The sequence below is a fragment of the Pteropus medius genome, unplaced genomic scaffold (assembly GCF_902729225.1).
Source record: "Pteropus medius unplaced genomic scaffold, Ma_sr-lr_union100, whole genome shotgun sequence".
Lineage (NCBI taxonomy): Eukaryota > Metazoa > Chordata > Mammalia > Chiroptera > Pteropodidae > Pteropus > Pteropus medius.
The window spans coordinates 12,020,530-12,032,684 of NW_024351730.1; the positions used below are offsets into that span (position 1 = coordinate 12,020,530).

Consider the following 12,155-nt stretch of genomic DNA (forward strand, 5'->3'; position numbering starts at 1 on the left):
AAACTCATGCTACAGTAACATTTATTTAATACTTATTATGTTCAAAATCTTTATGTGTATTCAATTAATGTTCATAAAAACTTATGAAGTAGATTTAAAGAGATTAAGAAAATGCCCAAATCATAGAGAATTATTTGCCCCACCAAACATTTGAACTCTTTTCACTTTATACTAGCTCTTGATAACAAAAATTTATTTTGTAATTATTTCTGGAGAAAGAAAAGCAGATGGGAGTGAGGGGAGATGGAGAAAGAGAAGGCGGCCCAAGTAAAAAGAGAGAGGGAGGGTGAGAGGGCAGAAAGGAAGGAAATTAGGTTGTAGAGCTATAAAAATATTAACCAGAAAGCAGTGAAGAGATCAAAACTTCTCAAATTACTGTCCACTCAGTCAAAGCAAATGGTGTTTGGAAAGGAAGAGAAAGGAGAACACATCCTCAAAAGATGAAGAGATTATAAGGGAATGATTGGATTTTAAAAGTGAGTATTTACATTTCTTTTGTTCTATGATTAGATTCTATTCTATAAAAGAACTTACGGAGGGCATATTAGTGAATAGCTTTTAAGAATTATAAAGACTAAGATAAATGCCAGAAAAGGAGATTGGAAATTGTAATTCCAATTTTCACCATATAATATGAGTCTAGAGAAAATAGCATTATCAAATGGATTTATAACAAATCAATGGTGTCTAAATAGTGATGATGGATAGCTTGATTTCAAACTGGAGAGAAAATTTTAACACAGAAACAATGAGTTTGTTTCTCAATGCTGACAGTGGTCTACATTTTATAGCAGTGACTTAGATGGAGAGAGATGGAACATTTTTGAATTTGCAAATTGCACAAAACTGAGAAGGACGGTAAAATGTTGCATGGTAAAAACCAGAGGCAGATTGATGTAAATATTTTGCTGTGATAAATTAAATATAAAATATAAACCTGTGCTTTATTAAAACACACACATACACACACACACACGCTCACACACGCACAACTTCGTGAGTATAAAATATAAAGGATTTAAGGCTTAGGACAGCATGCTTTCAGATGGCCTGAAGCTCAGTAGGAATTGTTACTGTCAGTCATGTGGCTGTGGTAAATCTACTGTGACCCTAGACTTTATTAAAAAGAGGCGCATTATCTCAAAAGACGAAATATCATGACCAGTTCTATACACCATTTTTTCAAAGAGGCAGAGGAAAACAAAAGGTAGATTTGGAGAAAGTGACCAGTCAGGGTCAGAGAGCATTACAATCTCTTACGAATCCAGACTTCATTCAGACTATCTTCTATATTTAGAAGCCTGTGTGGTAAAAAGCCAACACACTTACTCAGTGGAGATCTAGTTCTGTGGAAATAGTGCTAATGGATAGAAAATTGCAGAGCAACTGATTTTTTACTTAATTTAAGACAATATTTCTTATAATTACAATTGCCTGAATGAGTCACCTCAGGAGGTAGTAGGTTTCCCATAACTGGAGGTCTTCAAATAGAAGTTTAATGATCAGTTGAGGGAATGTATTTAATATTGTTCATTGATTTGTCAATAGTCCCAAAACAGTGCTTGGTTCAGTTAGCCACTAACAAATATTTATTGAATGAATAATTGAATAGAAAAAAGTTACTTATAACTAACATGTAGAGAGCCCTCATTATTGGTCAGGCATAGCTGATTCCCCAGAACTCTATAGGAAGAGACAGTTATTATTTTCATTTTATAGCTCAGAGAAATGAAGCTAGCAAAGGTAAAGACACTTGCCCAAGTCACCCTGGGAAGAGGAGGCAGTGAGTAGAGGAGATAGGATTCTAATTTTGGTATATCAGTCTCCTGAGCCTGTTTCAAGTTTCCGAAGGCAATTGACTTAAGTAATCTATAATGTTCCTTTATGGAACACTCCCTGATGTATGCTATTATTAATTAAACCAGGAGGGCCATTAGACTGAGATGGTTTTAATACCTTAGTAGCCTTCCTAAGCAATCAACAACAACAACAAAAAATAGGCCTGTAAATGCCTCAAGGTTAATAAATTAAAATCTAAGGTCAACCAATCACAAACAGCCAACTAGGTTTTTCCAAACGAGGCAAATGCTTAAGAAATGGCCAGTCAAATGATTTCCTTACTTTGTTTCTTCTTTTTCTCTTAAGTCTTTTGCCTAGCTTCTATCAGTGGGCTGCTTTAACTACTTCCAGTTTGGCATTGCCAGATTGGAATCAATTTTTGCTCCAATAAACTCTTAAAATTTTTAAGATACCTTAGTTTATCTTCTAACGATGCCAATAGGAAGGGCTTAAATTTACCAACTCTTACTACACTAGCACCAACTTGTTTATTATATTTGTTAATATTGAAATGGAAGGGTCAGGATTTGCTCTCTAAGACAATTACATGTATGATATAAACATTTTAATTAATTAGCAGGAAAAAGCACAGGAAGGCAGTCAGGCAGACTAGTACACTGTGAGTTTGAGCAGCTGGAGTCTGGGGTGGCTCTGGGGTATTATTATGTTCTGGATACCTAGAAGAAGTGTATGGAGACAGACAGTGGAGACAACGACGGATTGCACTATTTTGCAATCTTGCCTGGTTTAAATTGCTAATTACATTTTGAAAATTAGTGTAGAATGTGAGCTCTTTGAGGCCAAGTTTAATACTGTACTAACATTTATTTATTTATGTATTTATCTAGTTATTAATTAATTAATTAATTTTACCCCAACCCCCAAACCCCCCCCACAGTCTTTAATTCTCCCTCCCCGCCACTTCCACCCCTGACCTATGGATGTTGCCTTTACCCTTAAGAACTGGATCTCTGAAGGCAGGGCATCTCCTCCCACAAGCTCAGGGTGTGCACCTGGGGCCTAGCGCACCTTGGAGGGCCTGGTACACCGGGGTATGGTTTGTGGCTCCACCTGGGGCACGAACCCAGGACCTTCTGTGTGTAAAGCTGATGTGCTAACCACTACACTATGGAACCCCACCTCCATACTAACATTTAGATCGAGACTTACCCAAGGTCTTTCAGTATTGCACAAAGAATATGAGCTGGACAAGATAAATATATGGTAAATGCCACTGTCTTTGGGGAAGCTGAACTGGCACTGGTATTAATTTGTAACTCTTACTAGTAACAAGCCCTTGCTTGTTATGGTAACCCTAAAATTTACATATAGCTTATCTTTAAAATTTACCTCAAATTTTATTCTGGAAAGTATTATATGACCTACTTGTATAACTACATTAAAAAAATTATCACTTTGTGTTTCTCTTTCATAACACCACTGTAATAGATTGTGATGATCTGAATGCTGCTACTCTCCCCTTCCCCAACCCATCTCATGAGTAGACTCTGAACACTTTAAGGGTGGTGGTAACCATTCTACTCATCTAGGGTTACCCTCAATGCTAGAAAAGTGCTTAGCAAATATTGCTGTCAAAGTAAAAAATTGCGCTAAAAGAAGTAAAATGGTCAAGGAAAACTTTATTTGAAGTTATAGCAATAGAGGAGAAAGGCTAAAACTCAGTCTGAGCTCAACTCTGCTGAAACAAATGATGCGGGCGTTTTTAAGAGCTGGGTGGAGGGACTGTAGGTAAACCGTTTCCTATCTTTTTAACAGGAAGTCACTTTACAGCTTGGAGCCAGGTGCCTAAGTTTCCTACCTTCCCACAGAAACTGGGAAATAGAAATACTATCTTCCTTGATGATTATATTTCAAAGGGGTGGTTTCTAGGTCCTTGAGAAAGATGTTCCTGGGTAATAAAATTAGCAAGAGGCTTTTGAAATGTTTACATCTCAAAAGGTTAGAGAAAGAACTTATAATTGAAAATTTTCTAAAGTAAATTGTCTATGTAAAGGGAGTTCAATGGCCTAGAGTCAAGAAGAAGCTTCTCTAAACTTTAGTCAAGCTGAGGGCAACATTAAGGCCATTTCGAGAACATTAAGAACATTTTAGTCAGTGCTCAATAAAAGTTTTTTGAATGAATGAAAAATTAATAAATAAAGTTTATTCCTTAGGATCATAATTTTATATGTGTCAGCTTATTTAAAAAAGTAGTATTAAAAGTAATTACAGCAAATTAAAATGACATTTTAAACCCTTTTGTCTCTGTTGCTCATTTGATACTTCATTGTGAGGAAAATGCCACACCCCCCAAATATATTACATGGTGAATATGTATAACATTTTAAAAATTAAAAAGATGCCCAAAACTTTTCACTTGGAAATGTCTTTTGTAAATTACTTCCTGCGGTGGAATACACGATGATATAGTAAATGACTAAAAAAATCATTTTTTCAGATACTGTTGTATCTTCAACATTTTTGTTTATTCTCAAATCAAAAACATTACGTAAGACTGTAAAAAATTATGTATAAACTTTCTCTGCAGTAGCTATGGCTATAAAATAAGAATAACAATGCTTTCTCTTCCTACCTTGATGGTTTGTTTATAAGGAACAAGTGAAAATGTGAAAGCACTTTAGAACTGTAAAGTAATCGTTGAAAAGCAAGAAATTATTAACATGAATAATGAATATATAAAGTCGATTATGAAGATATTTTCATTTTTTTTAACAATAATAAAAAATATAATGAGATATGAAGACTCAACCTATCTCCTAGGACATGGAAAATAGTACTTAGTAACTATTACCTTAAAATAATTGGGAAGTCTGAGTTAGTAATATGTTTAAATATTGATCGTTTAACAATAAATACACTTAAAAACATTTCAAATATTTTGATTAATAACCTCCCAAACATAATAATTTCTAGAAGAATAATTACTGGAAGATAGTATCAAATGCTTATTATGATTACAAACTTTATACAGATTCACATACTCTCTGTTCAAATCCCAGTTCTTCTAGATTCCAAGTGTATAATCTTGAACAATTTATGTGAACTCTCTAACCCTCTGGTTTATTATCTGTGAAACAGGAAAAATACCTACCTTCTATGGCTACTATGAAGATCAAGTGGGAAGGGGTATGTAAGGCATTCAGCACAGTGATTGACTCATAGGGAGTTCTTAAAAATTGCAGAAAAGACACACACACATATGCACTTATACATAAGTAGATGTAACACACATATATAATCCTAACCTTCTGTCAATTAATTTTTGCTTACATGTCATTGGAACTTCCAGTGGCTTTGAACCAGTTCCTTTTTTTAATTCAAGTGGCAAGATTTTTCTTATAATTTTTATCAGATATTTATTTGACATATAAATATTATGAATATTTTCTGTTTTTTTAAGAAATTTTCTTTTAGTGCAGACACATTAATAGACCCCCATATGTCATTAATTTTTTATTGCTCTTAAAAAAAGACAGTTTACCAAACCATATTTGGAAAATGTATCAGAAGTACTGTAGTACAGAAGCAGTAACACTGGTTTGTCATATTTGAGACCTAGGTTTTTCACTTACCATCTGTCTTTGGGAAAGTCACTGGTTTTCGAGAATCTCAGTTTACTGATCTATAATTATTTAGATAATTAAAACTACCTTAAAAGATTATTGCAAAGATCAAAACTTTATAAAAGCTAATAATTTGTTTAAGTCATCCAATAGAAAAAGGATGGACCCTCATCCAAAATTTGTTTTGGTTGTCAACTGATGTTACCACATACACTAAGAGGGTATGAAAAAGTTTATGACTCATATAATGAAGTTCTGGGGAGCCCTGTGGACTCCAAAGCTGGTCAAAAATTGCTTGAGAAAGCAGGGACAGGAGACTGGCTTAGGATGTTTATGATGGTTAGAAAGCGGGGTTCCATGGAGTCAAATGTAGGACTGCATGAAATTATTTCTTCTCAGCTAGCTCATATGTGGGGCTGAAGGGGAAAAAGTAAAAAAAATGTCAGCAACCAAACGCCAAAAATAGAGCCAAACTTTAAATTATAAATTTTATTATTAAACTGTCAGTGCCAGTATGGTGATGTTGGTTGCTGACAGAACGACCTCCTACTATAGAGGCTGAAAATAAAATCCAGCCAATAAAACATTTCTGGAAGGCTTTTAGAAATGATTTTGCTCTCTAATAAAAAGAGATGCATAGGAGCCAAATACCTCATTTCTTTATCATCAGGATGTGTTGTGATTCAAATTCATAATTGAATTAATAAATTTTGCTGATCTGGCTATCTAATCTTTTTACTCATAATCTTAACCCTGAAGTCATGGGCAAACATGACTGTATATCACTGACTTAATTGTTCCCCACCCTCACCAGTCTTACTGAGGTGACATCATGGAGATATAACTTTTGAATATCTGAAGTTTTCCAACCAAATGTCATCTACAATCTCTAGACCCTATTGCAGCAGTTATAAACTATTAATGATAGAGTATCACATTCACCCATCTTCTCCATAAGCTCCAAATTTTTTATGAAAATAAAACAGCATGCATTCTCATGGAATTATTTTAATGTATTGAAAAGTAATATTTTCCTCTTCAATTAAAGCCCAGGAAGATAAAGAACTATAGATCTTTGTTTGTTTTAAAATCCTAACATCAGTTCTTATTTATTTTTCAATGTTAATTATCGGAAATATGCAATCAATGAATAAAAAGTTTCAACTAAGTTTTTTTTTTTTAACTTTCAAGTATCCTATTTTAGAATTCTCTTTTTTTTTCAATCACCTTAGCCATTATCTCTCTTTCTATGTGATGTTTGAAGGAGAAATATTGAAAGCTGAAATGCTGTTTTACTTCTTGATGGCTATAGCTTCTAATGAGTATCAGTTAATATATAATGTAATATATTATATATTATATGTAATATATAATTCTAATAAAAATGATAATGCATCATCATGTACCTTAAGTTTATATTTCTGATTTCTCCAACTAATCACCTTGCTAAAGGGCCCTCAATCTAGAGATCACAAGGAAACATAAGTCAAGAAATCCAATCTTTCTCTCTTCTTTTTCTTAATTCTCTATTTCTTCAATTACATGGCAACATATCTGTGTTAATCGTTTGAAAAATTGTATGCTCTTTCTCGTATGAATAAATAAGAAATGAGGCTGGCTTACTTTTTCCTGAGGAATTGTCCCATCTCAGAGCCCATTTCTAAGCATGTAGTGATCATTTTATAGTTATATAGACAGCCACGCATAGCTGAAACATGATCATATTAAACTTGTTTTTTAAATATATAGTTTTTGCTGGTAAATTGCAATTCTGAAACCATATCTGTAAGTTACTGTATCTGCTTTAGAATACCATAAAACCTGATGTCTCATTTCATCATTTTGGGTTACTTATTCCTTGACTTACAACTCTTATCATTAACAATGAGATGAAGTAATCAACAACTGATTTTCCTACAAAATCCATAAATCTCATGAGCTTAGAATTTATACCAAAATGACAAACTTGGTAAGTTTAGGTTATGTCAAAAATATTTTTAAAGGAAAACTTTCAAATATTTACCTATTAAGTGATAACTTTGCACTCCTTGTGAACTTCGAACTCTTCGTACTGTTAATTGCCTCATCTCCTGTGTATAGATCAAAGTATCAGCACTATATGAAATCTTTAAATTCATAAGATGCTATATACTTTTAGAAATCGTATTTCTTAGTCCTCACCTTCCAGGAAGATATTTATATTTGATTTCACTTTGTACCACAAGAAATCATTTTTGGTATATCTGGATAATATACATCAATGTGGGTGGTGGGAAATGACTCAAGGTAGCTCATTTTATAATATTATTCATAGCATATCTAAATCGTTCAGTTGGTTTAGATTAGCATATTGATATATAACATCTGTTTTAAGAGACCAGCAAAATCTGAGTAGAGAACTCCTGTTAACTACTGAAGAATATTATTATGTTCCTGGGAATAAAATTTGACTCATAGAGACAGAATATGTAATTTGGAAATGAGTGTGTTTAGAATTCTAATCTAATAAGTCAATACAGTTAAGTTTCACTATAGTACTTACTCATTTCTTTCGTATAGCAGAGTTAGTCATTTTACACGTCTATCTCTTCTACTAGAATGCCGTACTAATTGTACGGCATATCATATGTATTTAAAACAAAGAACAGGTATTCAATATATAATTGTGGAATTAAATTGAATAATGTAGGAGAGAAGAGAGAAAAGTTGGTGAAAGTTGAAAAAAAAAAAAACCCCGAAGTCAATTTGTGGTACTTACCATTGATTCTTTAAGTGCAAAAGGACATCAAAAGAAATTGGAGGTTGTTACATGTTGTACCAAGCACCTCATGTACTAGTAAGTTTTCTCTCTGGCAACTTCAACAGTATAGAATCCAGGTGCATTGGGCATATGCCTTTCTGTCAAGCATCTTTTTGGGAAAATGCACTCCCTCCGCCCCCTTCTTAGACTATGTGGATAATGTGGGTTGATCCTACCTCTTACATCTAGGTATGAGAATATTCAGTGCAAGGCCTGTGCAATCACAACACCTCAGTGATGGATTCAGGAGCATATGACTTTATGGGCCAGATCTTGAAGTGACATTTATCTTTCCATTGATATTAAGTTGGCTGGAACTTACTGCAAGGGAAGCTGGTGTATGTTTTCCAACTGTGGGCTCAAAAAAGAAATGAATCATTTTTAGCAGCTAGCTAGTAACATCTGCCAAAATTGCCTTCCTAGTCTAATTTTAAAATTGTAGCTAATATAACATTAATAAATTATGGAGAAATGGGCATTGGAAAAAAAAGATAACAAAAAATTGCTTTTAAGAAGCGCAGTAGAAACTAAAACAATATGCTGGATGAGGAATTGTCAAAAGTAAAGATAAAAGACAAAACTGAATATTTTCAAGGGAAAAATCTTTATTAAGTTGCTTCTGTTTTCACCTTTTAGGAAATCAATAAAGTTGTAGAAAAACCATGGGATTTGGAATCAGAGAGAACTAGATTTAAATTGTCACTCAAATATTAACTAGACATTTGATAATGGATCATTGCCTATCCTCTTTGAATTTCAGTGGTTTTTTTTTTTGATGGAAAACAGGTACAGTACATACCAAATAAAATTCTTATAAAGATTAGACTTATAAAAAATCACTATGTGTTATTATATAGTACTTGTTATTCTTAATATTACTGTGATCAGAAAAAAAAAAATGAGTAGCTAGTTCATGTTAGTGGTATTTTACTATTTAAAATGCTCAGCCTTGGATTTTCCTATTTCCCCTGAGTACAAGATTGGCCCTGAGCTGGAGTTTGGGATAGAGAGGAATGATGGTGAAAAGTAGTTTTGGGTGGGAAAAGCAAAAGACTTTAGAGGCAGAGAACCAGATGGTTCAGTGATGTATTTTGTCCTTTAAAGACAGATAAAATTCATGTGACAGCCCTTTAAATTTCTGTAGTGGTACAAATTATTTGTTGTGTTTTTGCATTGTTGGTTTAAGTGGCCTCTAAGCTTTGTGGCCTCACTTTTTTTCGGAATCCAAACTCATGCAGTCTTTATATGAATGTTTACTTGTCCACCAGGATTTCAGCAAGAGTAAATACCATTAGAATAAAAAAAAAAAAAAGCCAATTAAAATAAAACAAACCACTATCCTCTCCCCAATAACAAAAAGTAAACTTAATTATGGAATTCAGCTTTCTTTGAAGATTTAATTTGCCTTTTCTAATTCTCTGGTCACCCTGGTTTTGGTATCCACACTACTAATTGTGAAATATTGAAGTAAAATTCTAAGGTATGTATCTTCATAGTCATTTCATCTCCAGCATAGAACATAATGTCTAATACCAAGCAGATACTGGATGAATGGATGGATGGGTATGTATTCAGTGTTTAATGAACTCAACCTGCATCTCAGAAAACTCAAGGGTAGAAAATGCAAACACAATATGTGGCTAATTGATTGCTTATAGAAATGGTGTTATCATCCATGTTCACTATTTTCTTTCAGCCACATTAAAATGCCTTGACTTCAAGGTGCTCTCTTACTTTCTAGTTGTTGACTATACATTTATTCATTCATTCATCATTTATTTATTAATTTATTGATTTACTTATCTTAGAAAACTTTTCCTGCCACCTTTTTCTCTTCAATGACTTATTTATTTTTGAAGTCTCAAAGTATAGGTTTCTTCTTTTGAGAAATCCTTCATAACCCCAAATTTAAGAGAAGCATTCCTCTTTTAGGTGATAGAGCTGGGTAGTTCCTCTGCTAAACATAGAGTTAACCACACTGTATTTGCACATTCGTCTCTTCAAGTATCAAATTTAGTAAAGAAATCAACAACCAAAATTAACAAAAGGAGATCCATTCTTTGCTCAGTATTTCTTCAAAGAATGTCTACTCCAATTTTTAACTAAAGCAATAGTTCTTAATATTGTTTTTCTCTAATGGATGCTGCTAAAGCCTCTCTCCAAGCCCCACTTTTCCCTCCTTACCAAAAATACCTCCAGGCCAATGTACTCTTGGCTCTTTCACCCTTCCTGGACCTATGGTTTTCATTTCTTCCTTCTTTAATACAATATCTTTCAATGCAGAGCTACTTTAAGAGTTCTGTGCAGATTCATGCTGATCCTAGAAATATGCTGTCAATAGCAATGAGAAAAGTACAGAAATTAAGAGGAAACACTTAGAACCTTTTATAGCATATTGATCGATTCTTTGATAAATCTAGTAACAAAAAATGGACTTGAATTTTTTTTTATTTTTTAGAGTTTCACTTTTATGTTATTTTATTTTTATTGTATTTAAAAATGTATATTGATCCGTGATGGACTGGGAAGAAGAAACTGCTCTTTTAATACAGATAGTTTGAAAAGCATTGTTCTAGTTTCTTCTTGAGGTTAATATTCAATATATTTAACTGTCTTGACAGCACATGCATCTTCTAATCAAAATGAAGGCCAACCAAAAACAATATTTCTTTGACTTCTGAACACATATTTGTCTGAATATCAGCCCTGCCTCTCCTTCTGGAGGTTTTCTTTTCCTGATTTCTCAAATTCTACAAAACAGGTCGGGAACAAAGCAAACACGTCTTTACATGATGGAGAGAGCAGGAGAGGCAAAGAAACCAAAGATGAAAGTCTTTTGCAGTCTGAATCTGGGGAGGATGGTAGACATGAGAAATAGAAAGGACCAGCGTCTGAGGTTTACCAAGTACTCATAATTTATCACCTTTTCTTCTATACCTATTATAAATATAACTTTATGTCAGAGGAAAAGTACTGAAGACATGATATACATGCATACATATGTGTGTGTGTGTGTGTGTGTGTGTGTGTGTGTGTGTGTGTGTGTGTAATCTCTTTTGTTACAAATAAGAAATTTGTTTTATAAGAGATGACAGCTGATATCCATCCAAAGGGAAAGATGTTAGGATAGGTAAAGCTGAAAGGTAAGAAGAAATCATGTGTTTAATGACTGAGGTACTTTTTTATACTTCTTTATAAAGATTTTGAATAAGAATGCTGAAGTCAAGCTGATTAATCAAAAGGAAATTTCTATTTGTTAGTTTACTTTTCCTGTATGTATTATTATCCCAGGTCATTTGATTGTATCTGATTTTATAATAAAAAATTCATAAACACTCCAGCTATTGCTATACTTTTAATCCATACATACTATATAGTTTACTTTAAAACAATTCCTTTAATCATTTATTAAATTCTTAGATGGCAGTGTTTTTCAAAATAAAATGTTTATGACATAAACTTTCTTGAGAGATATATATTTATAAGGCTATTTGCATCCCATTTTGAAAACAGCTTTAGGTTAGCTTTTCCCCTTTCCTTTGTTTTCTAAAGGTATTTTCTTGGGCCCTGCATACTCTGCTTCTTTAAGGCTTTTATTATACAGGAAATATCTTGCATTATTTAGAAAAGTCATCTGAAAATAACATGGTTACCTGCCTTCCTTTTACTATCAGTAATATCTCCCTTCCTTCTGCTTACATTGCCCTTAGATTTCAAATGCTGAGTCATACTCATTGACTGTGATAAATTGATCATTTTAGAGATAAGTGGGACGTATTACTCATTCTCCACTTACGTGTACTGACTACATCTTTCTCTTTCTGGGCAAATCCATTCATATCTATCACTTCAATTATTATCATTATTCAGATAGATCTCTAATCACTTTCTCCAGCCCCAAGCATTCTCCTTTTTGACAATCTGAATTTTCA

At 33.3% G+C, this 12,155-nt stretch overlaps 1 long non-coding RNA gene across 1 annotated transcript in view; it reads left to right on the forward strand.

Moving 5' to 3' along the window:
• Positions 1-243: 243 nt before the first annotated feature.
• The window catches only part of LOC120588376 (uncharacterized), a 31,959-nt gene continuing 20,047 nt past the window's right edge, over positions 244-12,155 (forward strand). Inside the window, exon 1 of the long non-coding RNA XR_005649238.1 lies at positions 244-476. This is a non-coding gene — a long non-coding RNA (uncharacterized LOC120588376). The remainder of the gene's footprint in view (positions 477-12,155) is intronic.